This window comes from Gorilla gorilla, chromosome 12 (genome assembly GCF_029281585.2).
Source record: "Gorilla gorilla gorilla isolate KB3781 chromosome 12, NHGRI_mGorGor1-v2.1_pri, whole genome shotgun sequence".
Classification (NCBI taxonomy): domain Eukaryota; kingdom Metazoa; phylum Chordata; class Mammalia; order Primates; family Hominidae; genus Gorilla; species Gorilla gorilla.
This window is the reverse complement of record NC_073236.2, coordinates 93,020,485-93,044,275: the sequence shown is the minus strand read 5'-3', so window position 1 is coordinate 93,044,275 and position 23,791 is coordinate 93,020,485. Positions and strand designations below refer to the sequence as shown.

At 39.1% G+C, this 23,791-nt stretch overlaps 1 protein-coding gene across 3 annotated transcripts in view; it reads left to right on the top strand.

Annotated features, from left to right (window-relative positions):
• The first annotated feature begins 3,112 nt into the window (after positions 1-3,112).
• Positions 3,113-23,791, top strand: part of SOCS5 (suppressor of cytokine signaling 5) — a 63,696-nt gene continuing 43,017 nt past the window's right edge. The window contains exon 1 of one of the 3 annotated variants that reach the window (XM_055377833.2): positions 3,113-3,395. The gene's annotated coding sequence lies outside the window, so the exon portion shown is untranslated. Of the gene's footprint in view, positions 3,396-3,467; positions 3,683-3,929; positions 5,895-23,791 lie in introns of those variants that run through there. The other 2 variants (XM_019021558.4, XM_055377832.2) reach the window with 2 other exon arrangements.

The following is a 23,791-nucleotide window of genomic DNA, read 5'->3' as shown; positions in this document are numbered from 1 at the left end:
ATGTTGGTATCTTGGTTCCATCACTTACTAAGTCTTTGTGACCTTGAAGAAAATGGAGATAATGAAACCTACCTTGCAGGGTGGTATGAATTAAGTCAGATAGTATACGTGAAAATGCCAGTGGCAGCATTGAGTAGGTGCTCAATACATGGCAAATTTCTTGTCAAACCTGACTATCCTTTCCTAAATATTTAGTCTCTTAAGTTTCTTGAACGTGAAAGCACTCTTTTCTGTGCTTTGTACTTTCACCCTAATACAGTGGGATATATTCTCAGGAGTAATTGTGGAATGATGTTTACAAAGCTAGCAGGTCAAGGATAAAATTGAAGAAGATTTATGCAATAAATAGGTGGATGAGGAGAGATCATTCTTAGGGAATGAAAAAAAGGAATTTGATTCAGAGGCGGTGGCAAAGGTCTTTCTTTACATTTCCTCTTTCCATTCATTTACAATTTTATTTTGCCAAAAAGAGGGGACAGAAAGTCTAATCTTGATGAGTGTGAAGCTGCAGGATGATGTGCCAATACACCTGGTACTGGTTCATGCCAGCTGGGAAAGGAGCTTGGCTTCTCAGTGTTTTACTACTGTGGTTTCCTGGGCTGGGCAGCTGGGTGCCTAATGATAAAAACCATAATACTTCATAATTATGTACTGCCCTTTGCCAGAACTTGGATTTAATTATAATGACTATGACAGAACTGGCAACATCTTGCTCCCTATTGGGGTGCAATACCCAAGGGCCTGGAAATACAAAGTGAAGTGGCAACTGCAGCCTTCTCCTGCAGGGCCTATCCTGGCAGTTCACCCAGGGTTCTCTGGGTTTGAAGCTCATCATCAGAAACAAAGAGTGCTTTTAAATTGCTTGCATGTACTTGGCACTGTCAAGTAAAGTAGCGTTTATGAAGCAACTACTGCCACACATGGGGCACAGGATCATGGAGTCCCAGGCCTGGAAGGGACCAAAACAGGTGACATCATTCATAATTCTGTCCCCTGCCCTCAGGCATCACCGCCACTACACTCAAGTAGGCGAGTTCACTGACCTTTTCATTCTGATTTGGGCTGGAGATACTTTTGTGGTAGCCTGTTGCAGGTGTCAGGGGGCTCACCAATTCATTCAACACTCATTTTGTGAGCACCTATTCTGAGCTAAGGCACTGTGGGGGCACAAAGATGCGTAAGATATAATCCTTGACCTCAAATACCTTATCATCTAGTTAAAGGATTTGTATTCAGGTAGCTGTAATATAAAAATATAAAGATAGAGGAAAGTCCTGGCTGATGAAAGGGCATGGAATCAACACACTAAGTGAAAGGATCAAGGCAATTTCTTCTTGGAGAGTAAGAAGAAAGCAGAAGGAAGGGGGAATGGACATCAGTGAAGAGCTGAGCAACAACTTGGGAAGTTCTTATCGGTTTCCCTGCTTTATTGTCTTCATAATACTTATCATTCCCTGAATTATCTCATTTATTTACTAATGTACTTTTACCATTTGTCTTGTCCCACTCAGGAACTTTGTTTTGTTCACCACTACATCCTGAGCATCTCAAACAATGCCTGGTGCATAGTAAGGTGCTCAGTTAAGTACTGGCCTAATAAATAAATGATGCAGGTGAGGCAGTGGCAGTGGCAGTAGAACTGAACAGGAGAAAGCATTTAGTAAATATTACCAACACGATAAAGTTAGAAGAGGTAGGGAGATGTTAGAGCAGTGAGGAAATGGCATGAAAGGTTACTTCCAGGTTCCTGGCTTGGGCAAATAAGTGGATGGCTGTTACCATCAAAAAAAGATAAGGAACGGATGAGAAGGAGGAGCAGGTTTTGTGAACCTCAGAGGGTATATGAGGTCCCACGTGGAGACATCATGACTTGCAAGTGCAGATGCCCAAGAGGCACTTATACCTGCAGATCTGGACGTCATTAAACATACATTCAGCTGTTGAGCCATCAGAATGGTCAGATCACCCAGTGGGCAGAGAGAGAAACGACTGCATGCCCACTAAGTAGAGGACTGAGGGTCAGATCCTTGGGCGTAGAGTCAACAGAGAACAGATTTAGAAAGGCTAACTGAACAGAAAGACAATCTGAGGGTTTAGGGTGTTAGGAAAAGTGGGGTGAGGGTTACATCAGGGAAGAGAAAAAGGCTTCATGTAGTCCACAAAATCCACCGCAGGAGACCAAGCAGGATGACTACAAATCGACCTTTGAACCCGGTCATATGGGTGTCACTGCGAGCCTTAACAGAAGCACTTTTTAGTGGATTAGTTGGGAGAATAACTTAGCCAGTACTTGAGGGATGAATTGAAATAAAGGGTGAGAGCTAGACAGTCTCACAGAAGAGCTTTTTGGTTTATTAAGTTGAGGCGCTGGAACATGATCAAGGTTATGTCTAACACTTAAGAAGTGACTGGTAAGTTTGTGAACGACGACAAGGTTTCTAAAATGCTAGTGGGGCCGGGCATGGTGGTTCACGCCTGTAACCCCAGCACTTTGGGAGGGGAGGCCGGGGTAGGAGGATCCCTGGAACCCAGGAGTTCAAGATTAGCTTGGGCAACACAGGAAGACACTGTCTACCAAAAAAAAAAAAAAAAAGCCAGCGGGAAGAGCCCTTGCAGGCGTGAACTATGCTTCTCTTCCTCCACCCTTTCAGCCATTTCCAGGGAGGGGGCCCTTCCATATAAAATGCAGACAAAACGACGGAGACCGACACCCCTCCCTCCGATTTGTGAGTCATTTTTGTGACAGCTGGGGGCGGGGATGGGAATACTTGAATTGCAGGAGGTGCCCGGTTTCCCGTGGATCTTGGAACTTGCTAACTGGGTGGCTCCATGCTGAAGGGCGCTAGGGAGACTCATTCACATTTTCCTACTCGGCACTCACGCCCTCCATTCAGCACTTTCCTCTCCTTCTCCCTAAGACTTGAAACCAGGGACAAAGCTTTCCCCCCACTCCTACTTCAGGTTCACCTTCCACCCACAAGCCCATCGCTTGCCCTTCTCCGACCACGTGACATTCCCCCTCAATCCCCGAGACTCCCCGCCGTCGACCCCTCCCTTCGGGCCGCAGCCCGTTTTACCCCGCCTCTCAGGTCCACGTGACCGCCTCCCTCCCACCTGACTGGCTCCTCCCTTTCCCCGGCCGGACACGGCGGCCGTCGCAGCTGCCAGACTCCAAAATGGCAGCCGCGCGAGCGCGCACCCAAGCGGCCGGACCTCCCCGACTCCCGGGCCGCCCCCGTCTCGCGCCCTGCCTCCCTCCTTCGGCCTTCACCTACCCGCCTCCGGATTGGCCGCTAGGAATCCCGCCCCTCTAAAGCCCTGCCTGCTATTGGTCACGGTAGACTGCCCTTCAGAGAGGCGTGCCCCTGCCCGCCCCCCGCCCCCCGCCCCGGGAGGTATTTTCCATTCTGGTGGGGGTTGGGGGGAGGGGGGAGGGGGGAGGGGAAACGGGTGAAGAGGGGGAGGCGGCAGGGAAGGGGGTGGGGGCCTGGCGGGGGCATCCGGCGGAGCTGGGGTCCCCGGGCTCCGTCCGGAGGAAGCGACGCTGCGCTCGCTGGGCAGTCGGAGGGGACGGGACGCACCGGAGGGCAGGCGGACTCGCCCTGTCGGTGACTGCGCCGTCCGGGCCCGTCCTGCCTGGCCGCAGGTGCCCTGAATGAGGCCGCCCCGCGCGCCCCAAACGGTGAGTGTCCCTGCGGTCGCGCCCGGCCCGCCGCCTGCTCCCCGGCCCCCGCGCCGTCGTCCGCGGCCGCCTCTCGGTGCCCCAGTGCCCGCGCCCGGCGCATTCCGCCCCCGGCTGTCGCCCCCGCACCCCGGCGGAGGCAGCGCCGGCCTCTGGCTGGGATGGGCTGGCCGGGAAAAGGACTGCTAGCCCGGGCCGCGAGCCCCGTGCAGACCACGCCGCTCACAGTGGGAGCTTGCGCTTAGTAGGCTCTCGATGCATTTCTGTGGAATTGTTTTTCTGGTTGGAGGAACGTGGGGTTCCTAAGGGGAAGGGGGTCGTCCGGGGCCAGTAGGAGGGCATCCGTGATCGGGGTCGTGGTGGGTCGCGGGGAGGCCATCGGAGACTGAAGCAGTTACACAGGCTGCAGGGAAGGGAGCACCGACCAAGTCACTTGGGGCTCCAAGAGCCCGATCTGGGGGTCTTCAAGGTCGAGGAGAAAAGATCCTCTTGGGGAGGGAGGGAACCAATGAGTACATATGTGGGAAATGAATTGAGTGCCCCGGGAGGTTTAACTAACCAAGGTGGGTAAGGGATGCGGAGGCGGGAGCTGGAAGACCCCTCTGCAACTACTTGGGCTCCTAAGAGTCTTTGATGTGGGGTTTGGGCATCCGAGTAGCAGAAGCGGAGTGATTTTTGTGGAGAGGGAATTGCATTTAAAGAAGGATGCTAAAAAAACAGTGTAAATACATCTTGGTTTGGTTCCGAACTTTGAAAGGCTTGAGGGATTGGAGTCACAAGGAAATTTTGACATTTTCTTGTGGCATTCCAACTAAAGGGTGTCTGGCTGCTGGACTTTGTCAGTTATCTTTTATTGAAGAATATATGTGTATGTTTGATGGTATTCTATCAGTCACAAGTTTTTCTGGAAATTATCATAACTACACCTTGAAATTCTTGTAGCAACCTCTCTATCCATAGTGGTGGCTTACTTCTTCCCTATTTAACATTTAGAATGGATTGTGCTATTATGTACTACTGACTTTTATTCTAGAAGACTAATAAGTAATTCACTTTCTTTTCCTTACTTTCGTTTCTCTACAAGATCATGCAAAATTGAACTACGGATTCTATATAAGTTTTAAAATATTTTAACTTGTGTTGACTGGGAAGGAGGTGGTAAGCTAGCAGCTCTATTAAGCAATACTAAAATCAGGTTGAGTTCCTTAACAATTGGTAATCTTAATGTCAGTTGTTTAGTTTAATTTTAATAATTTTTCATTTATATAGCACTCTTGAGAACATAGAAAATGCACACCGGGTTTAGGCAGTGGTGGTCTCCAGAGTGCACCTCCATGGCAGTCCGTGGCGGTTCTTCATTTCACTGAGATCTTTAATCTTATGAATATTTTTTTAATTTTATATATGTTAGTAATTTTTTACATTTGTACAGTACTTTACGGTTTACAAAATGAAAGCTGATTAGTACTTAAACATATTTTGGAAAAATTTGTATATCATATTTTGGCCCTTTTATCCATCAGAGAAAACATTTCTGCAAAAAGGTGTTAATATTTTCAGTTGGCACCTTCTTAGTTCTTGAATAACTAATGGATAATTATATATATTTTCTCTTTATTGTCCTTGAATTTTACTATTCGTCCTCAGGGAGAATGTACTGGCTTACAAAACAGTAGCCTAAAATATTGAAACCGAACACCTTTTAACATTATAATAGCTTCTACATTATTCACCTTGAGAATCATCTATGGCAAACCAGTGGTTAGGGAAGCTTTCCCCTATCACCTTTGTTTAGATTGGGCTGTTTTCTCCTTTTATAGAACTAAGGAAAAGTAAGACTCATTGGCTGTGAAGTAGTAGTAATAGCTAAACAGAATGAGAATGGGAGGCTTGGAAAAAAAGATGTATGTGTATGAGTCACGTTTCTTCTAGAGCTGGAAGGGTAGACCATGGAGATGATATTTTGCAGATTAGGAAACCAAGGCCCAGAGCAGTTGAAGGGATTAAATTGCTATTTAATGGTGGGGCCAGGATTGGTGGGCAGGTCTGTGGACTCCAGTCCAGAGATTGCTTTATCACTTTCACACTGTTTATTTCTAAAGCATTCTCGTGCCAACTGTTAATGGTTTTTGGATTATTTGTGATTTGTTCCCTTCTAAGGATGAAGAAGTTTGAGTTGACTACTTTTATCCATGAAATTTTGTAAAACTGGGTGAGCTTTTATTTAAAAGTTTAAAACAATATGCTGCATTGTTAGCGTTAGTGCTGATAGTTCCCTGTCATTGGAAAGAGACAAACTGTCATTTAGATGAAAATATTAAATGAATGCCCTAGAGTAGTTTAGCATTCTATAATTTTTATGCTAAAATTAATTGCTTAAAAGATTTTCAAAATTCAGAAGGCTTTTTTATTTTGAAAGTAAATTATGTGAAAATTATTATTTTCAGTTAGTGTGGGGGTTCTGTTAAAATGGGTTTAGTACCTTTAAAAAGAGAGTAGAATTACATGATCATTATGAATACATCATTCCTATCATAGTTGTAATAGAGAAAGACAGGATTTGTATCCCAGCCCCTTCATATGATCTTAGGCAAGTGATTTAACCACTGTGTACCTGAGTTTACTCATTTGTAAAGGGAGGGTGTTAAAAGTACCTACCTCACAGCATAGTGGTGAGGTTTAACTGTGCCTACCTACTACATAGAAAGGGTACAGCAAATATTAGACATTATTCTCTGTGGTTCGTTAGATGTAAGCAGGCAGTTGTGTGCCCATTTATTTCCTTGCTGTACACGCACTTTCAAGTTACAAAAATTCCTAGAAAAATGCACGAGCAAATCATACTCTTCGGTAAGGGGGTACTTGGTACAAATGATGCTCTGATTTTTGGTATTGCTCTCCTTCCTCTGCTTACCTTGGACCTTTAATTAGGTCTGCATATCAAATTAGAGTGAATGTGTTACTGTTTCTGAATGTCATTGGGAGATCCTTGTTGCAGTTTCATTATTCTAGAACAAAAATATTAATAATTGATTTGCAGATATTCTAGTGAAAATACCGTACTAGAGTACTAGAGACCTGCTGGGTACACTTAGGTGAGGAAGTCAGGAATTTATAAGGTCTATTATTGATCCCAGCTCTTCTCTGCCAGTGGAACCATGGGAAAATCATTGAACCCTGTTTTCTATTAAATGAATATTTTGATGACTTCATTCATTAAGCTGTGAGATTTTAGTGATAAAATGTGTGTGACTCCAATTTTATAACATATGGTTCTTTTTAATTTGCTGTAACCCAGGTCCAACTAGTGTCATGACCATGTGTTTTAGCAAATGTTTTTGACGGTGACAGTTTGAGTCATAAGTTATCTCAGAATCCTTCTTAATGGTGTATCACTTAAAGAATGGTGAATTTCTCTTGGTGTTCTGTGGTTCTGCCTTCTCAGGTTTTTCTGTTGCTTTTGTAACAGCCCTTCTTCTATTTGTGGTCCTTTCAACTTTGATTCTCATGCATCTTTGTGGTCTTTCCTAAAGCATCTTTGCCTTCTGTCACAATATGTAACTTCTTATCTGTCATGCAAGAGCTCTATTTTAATGACTATGTTTTAACATTCATTTTCATTATTTTTTCAATGTATCTCACATAATGTCTTTTAATTGCACTTATTTGTAGAGTTTCATTGAAGTGAGTATTTTACAGGTGAGGTATTAAAATTAGAAACAAGCTATAGCTCGAAAGCAATGTTACTGTACTAGTAATAGTCTTGCTATTGTTTTAGATCTCAGGCAGGCATGCTGTTGGTGGTACTTCAGATGATAAATACCTGGGCCAGCTCTTGAGTCCAAAGTGATGCTAGCAGGGCTAAGAAAGCCACATGTAGCCATCACAAGTTTTCACAGTTTTTTTTTTTTTTTCACTGATACAGAATTTTAGTGTTTGAAGAGTGACCAATTTCTAATATTCTTTTGGTTAACTCTCATAATAAGGATTATGAAGTTACCACAATTTATTGGACATTTATTGCATTCATGACATACTTTTAGGAATTTCATAGGTACTTTCTTCAAGTCTATTACATAATCTAATCATGGGAATAAATTAGTTAAATATGGTTTTAGAAGGCATGTCATGTTAAAATATAACCAACTATTGCTCATTTTTTCATTAGGTTGGAGTTTTCTTTATACATTTAAAGATAATTATGCCATTGTGAATGGACTGTTATTCATATTTAAAATTCATGGTTATGTGAACTGAGTAGGTGTAGACTGTACAAATTACTTTCTTAGTTTCAGTGCAATTGTTAGAGAATGAAAGAGGGAAAATATGAATTATTTGCATTGTCCATCTTAACAAATTCTTCATCTGAGTCAGCCAGCTATCCTACTTTCAAGGGGAGCGGGGAGGGCTTTTGAATCTGGTTAGAGCAGAAGTAATCTTGAAAGGGTAATTAGGCTGGATTGTTGACTCATGTTAATATTGGATAAATTTGCATCTTAGTGACCTGAAAATTAGTTGCCTGCCTTTACATGTAGGTGAAAAATTGTAGGGAATGATTTCAGAGAGACCATACTGTATTATGAAATATAATATAGCAAGAATATATTTTCACAGATTCATATGCTGCTTAACACCAAAATTAAATTTACCTTACTCTGATGAGCTTTCATACAGTAATCTTTTTATCAAAGCTAGTAAGAGGAAGCAGTGATGAAGATAATTTTTTTAAAATTGTATTTGAAATGGGCTTATGTGCTCTGGGATTGTCTTTAAATTGACTTCCTTATTTTATTTGAAGATGACCATAAACAGGAACAATGTCCAGTCTTCCTATTCTGAGCAGTATCCTTGAGTTAGAAGTATTTCAAGCAATTTAAAAGGGTGGAAGCTTATTTAAATAATAGATATAGGGAAAATGGAACAATGAGAACTCGAATGATGGAATGGAAATGATACGGGAACTGCAGGTTAGACCTGCGTATATGGTAGGTAGTTGGAGGAAGGGGAGTTAGGATGAGAATTGGAGGCTGGGTAGAGAAAAGTGTTGAGGTAAACTGAATTTTGTAGGAATTTAGCCCTAGTGTAAATCCTGAATCCCACAGGTTGGCATGTCTTTGTATCAGGATGTAATACTATTATGTACTGTATACAGTGTGCTTTTCGGTGGTGGTTCCTGGCTCAACACAGGTCCTGTAAGCCTCATCATTTCTTAAGTGACTAGAGCAGAAAGAATATCTTTTGTTGAAGTAGTTGGCCTCTTATCCTTGGTTCCTGAAGCAGCTCTGAAACAGCTTCTGAGCAATAAAGGTGAAAGATAGTCTTTTGTTATTTACAACAAGCCCTTTCAAACACACCTGGGCATATGTTAATGAGGCTGTTTTTGGAAAGTCACTAGGTAAGCACTGGTTGGAGGTGTTGATACTCCAGGGAAATCAGCATTGGGCCCTGAGGGTTGGCACTTTCAACTCCACCTCCCAACCACTGGGGAGAAGAGAAGGGCCAGACATTTAGGGGCTTCCAGGAAGGTGAACAAGAACACATCCATGTGCTGGGAAGATGGCACACTCCAACACCATGGGGACAGAAGTTCCTGCACTCCAGACCTTGCTGTATTTGTCACTATTTCTGGCTGTTTATTTGTATCCTTAAAATATGTTTTGTAATAACCAGCAAAAGTGTTTTAAAACACTTTTACTTACTTTACAGTGTTTCCCTGAGTTCTGTGAGCTGCTCTAGCAAATTAATCAAACTCAAGGAGAGGGCTGTAGGAACCCCAGTTTATAGCCGGTTGGTCAGAAGCAAAGGTAAAATAATTGAGCTTGGGATTGGCATTGGAAGTGGGGCTCAGTCTTTTGGGTCTGGGTCCTCAACCTGTGCAATCTCACGCTGTCTCTAGGTGTAGCTGGTGTCAGAATTGGTTTGAATTAGAGGACAGCCAGTTGGTAGCTGCTTTAGAATTGATTACTTGCTTTTCGGTAGAGAGAAATCCCTACACATATGTTTTGAGGTCACAAAAGTCTTCTGTGTTGGTTGTTGAAGGACAGTGTGAAGAAACTGAGTTTGTTTTTTCCTACAGATTACCAGACAGGAAAGCGTCTGAAATATGCTTAACACTAAAGGATAAACCCACTGAATGTTAAATATAATCTGTTAAGGAGAAGCTCAAGCACTTTCTTATGGGTTAAAATATGCATGTGGCCAAAGGGGAGCTCATTTATCTAATTATTTAGTTTTTGACCTTGGCTATTTACATGAGAACAGCATTCCTACCCCATTATCCTTCAGGTGATCAGTACTGGGATGAGTTTTATTTAACATTTTTATAAATGATTTAAAAGACGGACTGGCAGTGACAGTTGCCAGATTTGCAGCTGACTCCATGTGCTGTTCCAGGTAGTTAAAAGCCAAGCCAGCAAGGAGAAGCTACAGGAATATCCTCTGATGAGTTTTCATGTGGCACAGAACAAGATAATGCATTTAGGGGAAGATATTCCAAATTATATTTATAGGACCTGAATTGTGACCCAGGAAGGGGATCCAGAAGTTATGTAGATGACTTCCTTGAAGGCATTTATTGTGGTTGTTGCCGGGCCAGAAAGTCCAAGAATATGTTAAACATTGTTGGGCATGGTTCTGAAAACAAAAATGATGTTATATAAAAATTATAAAGGGGTTATCATATTTCGACTGTTTATTATGTTCCAGGCTGATTTATTATGACTGCTCTTTCATTTAATTCTCTTAGTTCAGAAAGGTAGGTGGCATTATCCCATTTTATAGAAGAGCAAGTTTGACACGGGAAGGTTAAGTGACTTTCCCAAGTCAGCCCATGTGTGGTAGAGTTGGGACTAATGTGCTAGTCTTTTGATTGTTAATCCTAGACATTTCCCAGGATATTAGGAGGCAGCACTTAAAACTTGTAATAATTTAATTTAGGGTTTGTGAAGTGCTCTTTTACTCTTTGCTATGGTCGGCTTTGGATGTCATTTTACCACAAGGATGGTATCTAAATACTTTGAGAGGATTTAGAGACATTCCTTAAATTCTTGATTTTTAAGGAAAGCTAGGAATGTCTTGGTGTACAGTTTTAGTCACCTCTGGTGACCCCTGACATTTCTCCCCTTGACTTTATAAAATGCTGAATGGTTACATTAATAAAAGGAACATTAATTAGCAAGGAAAATATCGTTTAATAGAAAAGTCACCAGAATAGGAGTCCAGAGACCTGGATTGTTCTAGCGGTATAAAGTAGTAATGTGAAAAACATTAGGATGGCATGGAAATAAGCATAACATTCTTCTTGCCCTGGAGGTAGAGGAAAGCTTGAACTGTCTCGAGAGATCAGCCGGTGAAGAGGGGTTGTGGAGTTGCAGGCAGAGGGAACAGCAGTATATTAGATGAGTCACTGAACTTCTTTGAACTTCAGTTTCCTCAAAATTGAGATAAAATATAAGAAAGTACCAACGGCAGCATTTGATTTTGGAATCTCAGAGTAAGATTATAAGGATCAAGTGAGTAAGTATATGTAAAAATGCTTTAAAAATTTTTAAATGCTGTACAAATGAGGATGGAGGAATACTGATGTTCATTTGAAGAGTGGACAAAGAGGATGCAGTGAAAATTTAGGTGGCAGGACTAGCACAGAAGGTAGAGGAGGAGAAGTGGGGAAGGGAGGTGTTAAAGATGAGAGGAAAAGGACAAATGTGGAGAAAGTTGAATTATGGTTCTCTTTGTGCCTGTCAGTCAAAAGGTAGGTATTACATCTATAACGGAAGAATTTTAACATCAATTTACTGTAAAGTGGAAGCTCAGGAGATAGTTGAAACGTTTTAATCATTTTCATTTAATCTATATTGACCATGTTAATAAGGCTATGAAAATAAGCTAATTGAGAGTTGGTGTGTTGTCTGATTGTTTCTTCACTCATTACTTCTGTATAGGTTTAGCTAATGATTGTAGATAGTATAAGAGCACTCATAAAATGAAATAAGCTGGACTGAGTTACTATTTATTGTAGATGATTAGAAATGAAAGGACATAGAGTGTTTAAGGAGGAAGATGCTATTTGATTTTTCTAAACTAGTGCAAAAGAAAATTAGGAAATCAGACTAGGACCGAGGCAGGAGGGGAACAAATTGTGAAGGGTTTTGTATGTAGCCATATAGGAGTTTGGATTTTTATTTAGTTTTATAGATGGGAAGTAACACAAACACTTTTGTGTTTTAGAAAATTGATCATAGCAGTCATAAAGAGAATAGTCTGGAGGAGAAAAGATTGGAGACATTTACCAAATAATTACTGAGCAAATACAAATGCTCCTCGACTTACAATGGGGTTAGTCCTGATAAACCCATCCTAAGTTGAAAATATCATTAGGTCAGAAATGCATTTAATATGCCTAACCTACCAAACAACATAGCTTAGCCTAGCCTACCTTAAATGTGCTCAGAGCACTTGCATTAGCCTATAGTTGGGCAAAATCATCTAACACGAAGTCTGTTTTATAATAAAGTGTTGAATATCTTATATAATTTAATGAATACTGTACTGAAAATGAAAAATAGAATGGTTGTGAGTTTAACCAAATTGTAAGTCAGAGACTGTTTGTAATACACATGGCAAGGTGAGTGAATGAAGCAGTTCTCTTTGGCTTGTGGTAGATAGATGACAGTCAAGGATGACATTTAAGGCTCTGCTCTAGTTCAAGAAAGAGACTAATTATATGATGGTCTGAATTAAGGAATTTGTAGTGAGGTTGGAAACAAGAGCACTGCTGATTTCAGAGATACTTAAAAGTTTGAGTCCTCCAGATTTTGTTAATGTTAGAAGGTGTTAGAAGTTGAGTATAAGTCTAAGGTTCCTGGCTTGGCAATAGAATAATATATGCAAGTTTGGGAGAGAGAGAATACTGAGTTTAATTTCAGATAAGTAATAATGCTTTTTAGGTAAGTAATGATACCACAATATCAGTTGGAAATACGGGTCTGGATCAGGAGCGTGGTCAGGATTATAGATATGATTTTGAAGGCATATACTTTGTAGCTGAAAATTATGAAAATAGATGAATAATGCCCATAATATCTAAATGATAATGCGTTCAGAACAAAAAGTAACTGCCATTACTGGTACTTAGTTCAAGAGTTTCATAATATTTACCTATTACCCATTGCCACCCCAAACTCTGTTACAAAAAATGTAGAAAAATATTTGCTGCCAGAAAGCCAGAAATATCTGAGTGTCCTTGAAACACTGTACCAGTTGGGATCTTTCTTCCTGCCTTCGGAATCCTGGCTAGCCATCCAGTACAACACAGGATTCTTAGGCAAATGCACTTCCTTATCCCTCAACTAGAGTTTCTTTTTGGAATCCATGTTTGCTTCTTTGGGCTGGTGAAGTGGTCTCTGAACAGATACTGAATCCTGAAGCCTTTTTTTTTTTTTTTTTTTTGAGATAGGGTCTCGCTCTGTTGCCAGGCTGGTATGCAGTAGTGCCATCTCGGCTCACTGCAACCTCCACCTCCCAGGTTCAACAGATTCTCCTGCCTCAGCCTCCCAAGTAGCGGGGACTACAGGCATGCACCACCACGCCTGGCTAATTTTTGTATTTTTAGTAGAGATGGGGTTTCACTGTGTTGGCCAGACGGTCTCAATTTCTTGACCTCGCGATCCGCCCGCCTTGGCCTCCCAAAGTGCTGCGATTACAGGCTTTCACCTTCTTTAGTATCTATTCCAGAGCATCCCTAAGCAACTAGCACTTTGCCTCTTTGCCTCTACCTCTCCAGCCCCTTAGAGCAACTCAAAGAGGGAAAAATAAAAACAGCTTGAGAGAAGAGGCTGTAATCTTTTCAGTTCTCCCCCAAAGGTTCTGCTTTCTAAGCAGAGGATGGAGTTAATTTGTCATAAAGATGAGGTGTCCAATTTCAGTAAAATAAATGTGTCTGTTAGGAGGAAGATCTTCAAGTGCTGAAGGGAATTTGGAAAGAATCTGACTTAGGTGGTGTTTAGCACTTAGTGGAAAAGATGAGTTTTGGGTTTGGTTTTAAAGGAGGTAGAAAGACAAGGCTGTGCAGAGAAAAGTAGGAATAACACTATTAAGAGTTGGGAAAAACAGTACCAAGAAAGTAATAGAACATTAAGGGTGGAGCAGCAGGGGGAAGTGAAGGACCTGGTGAACAAGATTTCCTATCTAAAATGCATATTTTGAGTTGGGATTAATGAGAAATTTGGGTAGTTAGATGATTGAAGACTAAAATTTGGAATTGCAACTCCCTAAAGCACTGAGTAGAAAATTGAACATGAACAGAGGATACTATAACATAATTTAAATAGCAATTTAGGACTTCAGTGACAACTGTTATAGTTTATGATGTTTGTAGCACTGATTACTTAATTTACATGCTATTTTAAAATCCCTTGTATCTTTTTGTTTTCTTCTTACATACTTCTATAACAGCAATTCTTAAACTTTCCTGGACATGAGAATTACCTGGGGCTCTTTTTTAAAATACAGATTTCCAGTCTCCACCCCCCATGCTTGAATTCTGGTTCAGTAAAAGTTAAGGCAAGGGTTCAAGTGATTCTGATATATGTGGTCCTCAGACCAAAGTTTAGGAGATACTGTTCTAGAGGGTGGGCAAAGAGTAAGGAGATAGAATTTCAGTTTTTGGTGGTTGTTTTCCTTTATTTTATTTATTTATTTATTTTTTATGTAGCATCTCGCTCTGTTGCCCAGGCTGGAGTGCAGTGGCGCAATCTTGGCTCACTGCAACCTGCACCTCCCAGGTTCAAGCAATTCTCCTGCCTCAGCCTCCTGAGTAGCTGGGATTACAGGTGTGTGCCACCACTCCCAGCTAATTTTTGTATTTTTAGTAGAGATGGGGTTTCACCATGTTGGTTAGGCTGGTCTCAAACTGCTGACCTCATGATCCACCCGCCTCAGCCTCCCAAAGTGTTGGGATTACAGGTGTGAGCCGCAGTGCCTGGCCTCCTTTAATTTTTTTAAAAAGTGGAAGTGTAATTTACATATAGTGAAATACACAGATATTAAGTGTATGTACAGTTCCATACACCAAATATCTTTAATAACCTTAAGAAATTTAAATGTCCACTTGTGAAAAAAAACTCTAAGCAAACTAAATATAGAAGAGAACTTCTTCAGTCTGATAAAGGGCATCTATTAAAAACCTATAGCTAACATCATATTCAGTGGTGAAAGACTGAGTTCTTTCTACACTAAAAAAGAAAATTTAAAGATCTAAATAGGGATATACCAGGTTCAAGATGTACCTAAGTTCAAGATTAGTTTTGACAATTAATACATCTTTGTAATTTATGATTTCTGTCATCCAGAAAGAGCCCCTGTGCTCTCTTCCCATTGAGTCCTTGCTGTTTCTCCTTTTCCGTGGCTGCAGTCACTGTTCTGATTTATTTCACTGAAGATTAACTTTGTTCTAGAATTTTTTATAAATGGAGTCATGCAGTATGTACTCTTTTGAGTCTGGCTTCTTTTTATCAGCATGTTTTTGAGATTCATCCATGTTACATATAATAATTGTTCCTTTTAGTTGTAGAGTAGTATTCCATTATATGAATATTATTGTGGGAAAGATTGTTTCCAGTTTTCAACTGTTAATGAATAAAGCTACCATGAACATTCTTGTATAAGTCTTTTTGTGACACGTTTTCTTTTCTCTTGGGTCAATACATGAAGTGGAATTGCTGGGTTTTAAAATAGGTCTATGTTTAGCATTATGAGAAACTTGCAGAACAATTTAATTTCTGAGATAGTTTTACCATTTTACGTTCCCACTAGCAATCTGTGAGAGTTCTGTTTCTTATTATCATCAATATTTGGTTTAGTCATCTTACTGGGATATCTCATTGTGGTTTGAATTTGCATTTTCCTTGTGACTATCGATGTCATGCATTTTGTCATGTGCTTATAGGCTATTTTGCATATCACCCTTAGTGATATGTCTGTTCAAGACATTAACCAGTTACCAATTTTATGTCATTTTACTGTTAAGTTTTAGGATTTGTATACTAATTGGATGCAACTTCTTTGACGCATAAATGTATTAGAGATTTTTCTCCCAGTCTGTGGCTTGACTGTTCATTGTTTTGGTGGCATCTTTCGATGAAAAAAGTTTTGAATTTAGTGGTCTATTTTATCAATATTTCCTCTTATGCTAGTGTTTTTCTGGGTCCTGTCTAAGAATCTTTGCCACCCCCACAGTTGTGAAGATATTATCCTGTTTTCTTCCAGATGCTTTATAGTGATAATTTTTGTGTATTGAGGCTGAGTTATTGGTTGAGATTAGATTTTTGCCCCCATATAGATAGCTAATTGTTCCAACACAGTATACTTTCCTTTCCCCATTAATTGCTTTGGCACCTTGTTAAAGCACAGTTAATGGAGTAAGTGTGGATCTGTCTCTAAACTCTATTCTGTTCATCTGTTTGTCTTTCTGCCACTATGACACTGTCTTGATTTACCATAGCATTAAGTCTTGAAATAAGGTAATAGAACTTCTCCAATTTAGTTCTTAGTTTTCAAGATTGTTTAGACTTTTTCTTAGGTATTGTACATTTCCACATAAATTTTGTAATCAGCTTATCAATATCTACAAAAAAGCCTTTTGGAATTTTTATTAGGGTTGCATTTGAATCTATGAATTGGAGAAAATTAACATCTTAACATGAACATAATATAGCTCTATTTAGATCTTCTTTTTTAGTGTAGAGAGAACTCTTTCACCATTGTATATGTTAGCTATACATTTTTCATAGATGCCCTTTATCAGATTGAAGAAGTTCTCTTTGCTTAGAGCTTTTTTTTTTTTTCCCCACAAGTGGATGTTTAGCTTTTTTTTTTTTTTTTGTAGACACAGTCTCGCTCTGTTGCCCATGCTCACTGCAACCCCCGCCTCCTGGGTTCAAGTGATTCTTCTGCCTCAGCCTCCCAAGTAGCTGGGACTATAGGCGCGTGCCACCACGCCCAGATAATTTTTATATTTTTAGTAGAGACAGGCTTTCACCATATTGGCCAGGCTGGTCTCGAATTCCTGACCTCGTGATCTGCCTGCCTCGGCCTCCCAAAGTGCTGGGATTACAGGCGTGAGCCACTGCGCCCGGCCTGTTCAGCTTTCTTAAAAAATGAGTCTGCACTATTGAGACGCGTATATGGTATTTCTTCTTTATTCTATTAAGATGGTGCATTACATTGATTGGTATTTGATTATTAAACCAACCTTGCATTCTTGAGATAAACTTGGTTGAGATGTATTGTCGTTTTTTTGTTTTTGTTTTTGCTTTTTGTTTTGTTTCCTCTAGATTCAATGAGGGATTATTCTTGGTCTATAGTTTTTTGTTTGTTTTGGTATGAGAGTTATGCTGACTTTTTTATGAATTAGGAGGTGTTTCCTCTTATTTTGTGGAAGAGTTTGGATAAAATTGATGTTCTTCGTTAAATGTTTGATGGAATTTATCAATGAAGCCATCTGGACCTGTAGTTTTCTTTGTGGAAAGTTCTTAATTAAGGAATTTAATTTATAAAAGAATGAATATAGGCCCAGCATGGTGGCTCATGCCTGTAATCCCAGCATTTTGGGAGACTGAGGTGGAAGGAACACTTGAGCCCAGAAGTTTGAGACCAGCTTGGGCAACATAGGCAGACCCCATCTCTACCAAAAATTTAAAAACTAGCCAGGCCTGGTGGCGCAGGCCACCAGCTACTCAGCTACTCAGGAGGTTGAGGCAGGAAGATCCTTTGAGCCTGGGAGGTTGAGGCTGCAGTGAGCTGTGATCACACCACTGCACTCCAGGGTGGGTGACAGAGTGAGTCTCTGGGTCTAAAACAAATGTAAGACTACTCAGATTTTCTTTTTCTTTTTTATGTCTGTTTTGGTAATTTGCATTTTGGAGAACCTGTTGAATTTATCAGCATGAAAATAAATTATAAATTTTATGAAACAATATTTCCTTTTTATGTCAGTAGGATCTATTCCTTCTTTTATTCTTGAGATTGGATGTCTTTTCTCCTTTTTTCCCCTTGATTAATCTAACTTGAGAAAGGAATATCAATTTCATAAATCCTTTCAAGGAACCAACTTTTGACATTGCTTTTTCTCTGTGGTTTATCTGTTTTCTGTTTCATGATTTGAGCTCTTTAATTCCTTCCCTTCTCCTTACTTTAGGTTTAATTTGCTCTTTTTTCCCTAGTTTTAAGTGAAAGCTTAGATCATTGATTTTCGAAACTCCTTTTAAAAAACAATTATTAACATTTAAAGCTATAAGTTTCCCTGTAAGCATTCTTTAGCTGCATCCCACAGATATTGATATGATTTAATTATTATTCCATTCAAAATATTTTTAAATTCCTCTTGGAATTTATTTGACCCATGGGTTGTTTGAAAGAATGTTTCCAAATAATTTTCAAATATTTGGTATTTTTCAGGTATCCTTTTGTTACTGTGTTTTCATTTAATGCCGTGGTGATCAGAGAACATACATACTCTTAATAACTTCAACCAATATAAACTTTTTGATTGTTTTATGGCCCAACATATGGTATGTCTTGGTGAACGTTCAATGTATACTTGAAAAGAATGGTTATTTTCCTGTTACTAGGTGGGGTGTTCTATAGATGCCAATTAGGTTAGTCTGATCTTCTTATATCTTACATCTTTACTGATTTTCTGTCTGTGGTTCTGTCAACTATTGTGAGACGAGGGTTGAAGTTTCCAACTGCAGTTTTGGATTTGTCTGTTTCTTCTTTCAGTTCCAATAAGTTTTGTTTCCTATTTCAAGCATAGTTTACAGCACTGTTGAGTGCATGCACATTGGAGATTAAGTGTTGTTGATGAATTGACCCCTCTGTCATCATGAAATGGTCCTCTTTATCCCAGGTAGTTTCCGTTGTTCTGAAGTCTCTGTCTGATACAAACTTTTCTTTTGATTAGTATTTACATGATATATCTTTTTCATCCTTTTACTTTTAACCTATTTATATCATTATACTTAAAGTGGATTTCTTGTAGGGAGTGTGTAGTTGGGTCTCACTTTTTTTATCTAGTCTGATAATCCCTCCTTTAATTGATGTGTTTAGATCAGGGTTGGCAAACTATGGCTGGCAGGTTAAATCTGGCCTGCCACCTGTTTATGTAAATAAAATTTTATTGGAACACAGCCATGCCCCCATGCCAACCAGTGGTTTAGACCATTTGCACTTAATGTAATTTTGATATAGTTGAATGAAAATGTGCCATCTTACTATTTGTTTTCTGTTGGCTGGTGTTGTTTCTTTTTTCCTTGATTATCTGCCTGTTTTTGGATGGATTTTTTTTATGATTCTATTTTATCTTTCCTGTTGGTTTGTAACTTACATCTCTTTTAATTTTTTTTTTTTATTGGCGGCCTTAATTAGTTAACCGTGATTTGCCTTCAGCTAATATTTTACCACTTAATGTGTAGTTCAAGAATCATAATAGTTACTTCCATTTCTTCTTTTCCATATTTCGTGCTTTTGTTGTCATGCATTTTGAGTTGTTCTTTTTGCTTTGTCAGGCAGTTACCTTTTCAAGCAATTAAAAGTGACAAAAATACTGTAATCTCAGCACTTTGGGAGGCTGAGGTGGGTGGATTGCTTGAACCCAGGAGTTCAAGACCAGCCTTAGCAACGTAGTAGGACACAGTATCTATTAAAAAATAACAAAAATTAGCCAGACATGGTGGCTCGTGCCTGTAATTCCAGCTACTCTGGAAGCTTAGGTGGGAGGTATTGCTTGAGCCTGGGCTGTCGAGGCTGCAGTGAGCCTAGATCATGCCACTGTGCTTGAGCCTGGGTGACAGAGAGTAACACCCTGTCAAAAAAAAAAAAAAAAAGAAAAAAGAAAAATATCTTTAATATTTACCTTCATTTAACCATTTTTTCAGATCTTTATTTCTTTGTATCCATCCAAGTTTGTGTCTAGTATATTCCCTTTGCTTAAAAAACTTCCTGTTACATTTCCTGTAGTTCAACATTCCTCTCATTTTGTTTTCAGTTTTGAAAGTTGTTGGTGTGGATATGGAATTCTAGGTTTTTAGGATCCCCTCCACCCACCATCTTAAAGATATTGTTCCACTATCTTCTTGTTTGTATAGTTTCTGACAAGAAGTTTGTTGTAATTCTTTTATTTGTTTCTCTGTATATAATATGTTTTTTTCCTTTGGCTGCTTTTAAGATTTTGTTTGTATCACTGATTGACAGCAACTTTATTATGTTGAGCCTTGGTGTGGCTTTTTGGAAGTTTATTGAGTTTCGTGGATCTGTGGGTGTATTGTATTCATCACATTTGTAAAATTTTTAGCCATCTATCTTGAAGTTTTTTTTCTTCTCAGGTGTCTTTCTCCTACAGACTCTAATCCCACATATGTTCAACCACTTAATATTAACTTGCAGTTTACTGAGGCCCTGTCCATTTTTCTTCCAATCTGTTTCTTTTTTCTTTAGTTTGGAAATTTTCTGCTGCCCTGTCTTCAGGGTAACTGATTTTTTTGTTAATAGCTTCTTTGTCTAATTTGCTGTTATGCCTGTCCAGTCAATTTTTCATGTCAGACACCCCCTTTTTTTTTTTTTTAGTTCTAGAAGTTCTCTTACATATGTTTGGTTTCCACTTCTCTATGAGGTATTTCCTTTTTTCTTCATTGTGTTGATGTTTTTCTTTATGTCTTTAAACTCTCTTCTAATAGCTGTTATAAGGTCTTTTACTCAAATGTCCTTTACTTACCCCAGCCATTTCTTGGTCCTTATTATAGTTTATTATTTATTTTTCATAGGCCTGGTAATTTTTAATGGATTTCATGATGTTGAATGTCTTCATTCTTTTTTTTTTTTTTTTTTTTTTTGCATATAGTGTTGAGTTTTGTCCTGGCAGGCAGTTTATTTATGGATCAACTTTTAAACATTTTTATTTAATTAACTAATTAATTAATTAAGACAGGGCCTCACTTTTTCACCCCGGCTAGAGTGCAGTGGTGCAAACATGGCTCGCTGCAGCCTTGAATTCCTGGGCTCAAGACATCCTCCTGCTTTAGCTTGCTGTGTAGCTGGAACCATAGGTGCACACCACCACACCCAGCTAATATTTTGACTTTTTTGTGCAGATAGGGCCTCTCTATGTTGCTCAGGCTAGTCTTGAACTTCTATCAAGCAGTCCTTCTGCCCCAGCCTCCCCAAATGCTGGGATTACAGGCATGAGCTACTGTGCTTGGCCAATTTTATGAATCAACTTGAACTTTCAAGTTTTGTTTTCAGGGTTTTTTGTTTGGGGAATTTTTGTTTGTTTCTGGACAGATACGGACTAGCTTTTAGTTTAGGGCCTGTTTGGGCCCACCACTGAGGTGTGCACTTTTTTGTGTCTCCTTTAATTTCCCCATGTATTCATCAAGGTTTATTCATCCCAGCTGGTTATTGATCCTGGCCCTGTGTGAACTCTAAATCGTTGGAGAGTGTCCCAGTATTTGTTATTTTCTTGGACGTTTTTCTTTGTGTAGCCTCATGGAGTTACACACCACATGTATGCAGATTGGTATTTGGCCAGAAACTCGAGAAAACCCCTTTTGCATGTTTTTGGAGCACTTTCTCTGTGTAACTTCTTCCTTTGTGGTTCGATGCCCTGCAAATTCTAGCTGTCTCAGACTTTACAAATTCTGAGCTCTGTCACGTCAGCTTAGTGAGCCTACTGACTCTATTTGGCTTCCTCTCCCTGTGTTTTGGTTCTAGGCGGAAAGCTGGAGCAATCACAGGGCTCCCCTTGCTTGTTTTCCTTCTTTAGGGGATCATGTTTTCATATTGCCTCTTATCTCGTGTGAAAACTATTGTTTGGTATTTTGTCTAGTTTTCTACTTGTTTGTAACTGCAGGACAATTCTGGACTTTGCTTCTGGCTCATGACTAGAATTCAGAAGTCTTCTGCCTTCATTTTTTAAGGATATTCATGCCAGATAAACAATTTCGGGTTAACGGTTTTTTTTTCTTTCAACATTTTAAGGTCATCATTTCGTAATCTTCCGGTTTATATTATTTCTGATGAGAAGTCAGTGGTATTTCTTATAATTGCTCACTTAATGCTGTATGTATTTTTTTCTCATCCCACTGCTCTAAAGATTTCTCTTTTTATCTTTGGTTTTATGTAATTTTGTAAATTTTAGGGTTAGGTTACCTCTAATATAGAGGCATGCCTTTTCAGAGTCTGTGTTGAAAGCATGGGGTATTCAACAAGGTCTTTTCACTCTAGCTTAGCTTCTAGGAATTTTAATGTCTCCCGGACCTGTGCTTACAAGCTTAGGTGTTGTTTGGTTCATACTGTTTAGTTGCTCTTTCCCTAGATGTTATTCTTTCACTGGTCTGATGGAGTATTGCCTGCACATGTGCAGCTTAGTCTCTAGGCAAAGATTCAGGAGATCTCTCTAAAGATTTCTGAAACTTTGTCTCCACAGCTCCCTTCTTCTAGTTTTGCTGCTCAAATTCCAGCAACCTCAGTAGCCTCAAACTTCAAGCTCTATTTCCTCAACTCAGTGAGATTCTTGTGTTTTTTTGTGTGTGTGTGTTTCCTCTGTATGGGGTATAAGCAGAAAGCCTGGGCATTTGTGAGTCTTTGTTTCTCTTCTCTCAGGAATCACAATCCTGTGCTGCCTCTTGTCCAATATCTGAAAATAATATTTCATGTATATTGCCGAGTTTTATAGTTGTTTACCGAAGATCTAGCCCAATACAGTTTACTCCATCATAATTGAAAGTGGAAGTTTAGGAGTTTACTTTTTCTTCTTTTTAAAAACTCTTTACAGTTTTTGGTATATTATACTTTTTAGACTATGGCCTTATTTTTAAAAATCATGTCAGCTCATATATTAATTTTCAAGTGATACAGAGAGTTACAGAAGAAATTTTTTAAAAAAGGAAAAATAACTCAATATCCCCAAACCCAAAGTTTACCACTTATATGAACATCATTTTGGGTATCTTTTATTGCACATCTACTCAGAAGGATAATTATTTTATTTTTAAAATGCCATTAATTTTTAAAATGCCATTCATACTATTTCTGATATAAGGCATTTAAGTTTAATTAACAGAGCTAAATTTGTTAAATAAAAGCAATATGGGAAAAACTGCTCAACCACAGATAAATATTTACTACCAGAGATAATACTTTCTAAAAGATTTTTCTCTAGGCTTAAGAAATAAGATTACAGAAAAAGCCAAAGAGCTTAGAGTTATGATATCAATAATTGTGTGCTCCAATAGGTCTCTCACATAGAAAAGAATAAAGTATTGGCAAATATCTTGCTGGTAGGAACATACAGTGATACAGCTTTCTAAATGGCAGTTTGGCAATATTCAGAATCCTTAAAATGTTCATACTCTTTGCCCAAGTTTAATTTTTAGGAATTTATTATAAGGAAATAAGAGATGCACACAAATGTGTATGTTACTTATTCATTACAATGGTATTTATAATGTTGAAAAATTGGAAGCCTCAAATGATTAGATTATGCTATAGTTGTGTAACCAAATACCATAAAACTATTACAAATCATGTTCTTTAAAATTTTTATTTAGTGTACTGTACTGATTATAATAAAAATAACTGGCAGGAGATGAAAAATTAAGAGCTTTTGGATTTTGAGGGTTATAAGAAACTGTTCACAATATAGTGAATGATAAAAGCAGGATGATACATGTCCAGTCCTTTTTTCCATTTTTGCAGATACTTTAGCTTGAGCTTTGTTGAGCTTTATAACTAGATTTAATGAAAGGAACACTTATTCTTACACTGTACATGTAATATGTATCCTAAACTTTTTCCAAACTAAGGCAGTCTCTCATGTTTCATAGTTTAAAATTATGAGTTTCTATCAAACAGTTCTTTATGCACTTGAATAAATTTAATATTACTATCTTTCCTTTTTTCTTTTTTCTAGAGCTGGTTTTAAAGAAGTTTTGATCTTGCTTTCTCAGCCAGTGTTCCTGCCCACTTCCTTGCAGGTGTGGATGTCCTTATGTTAAAGAAAGAATGGACGTCATAGTCTTCGTTTTCTCAGTAAAATATTATGTTTGACGTCTGTAT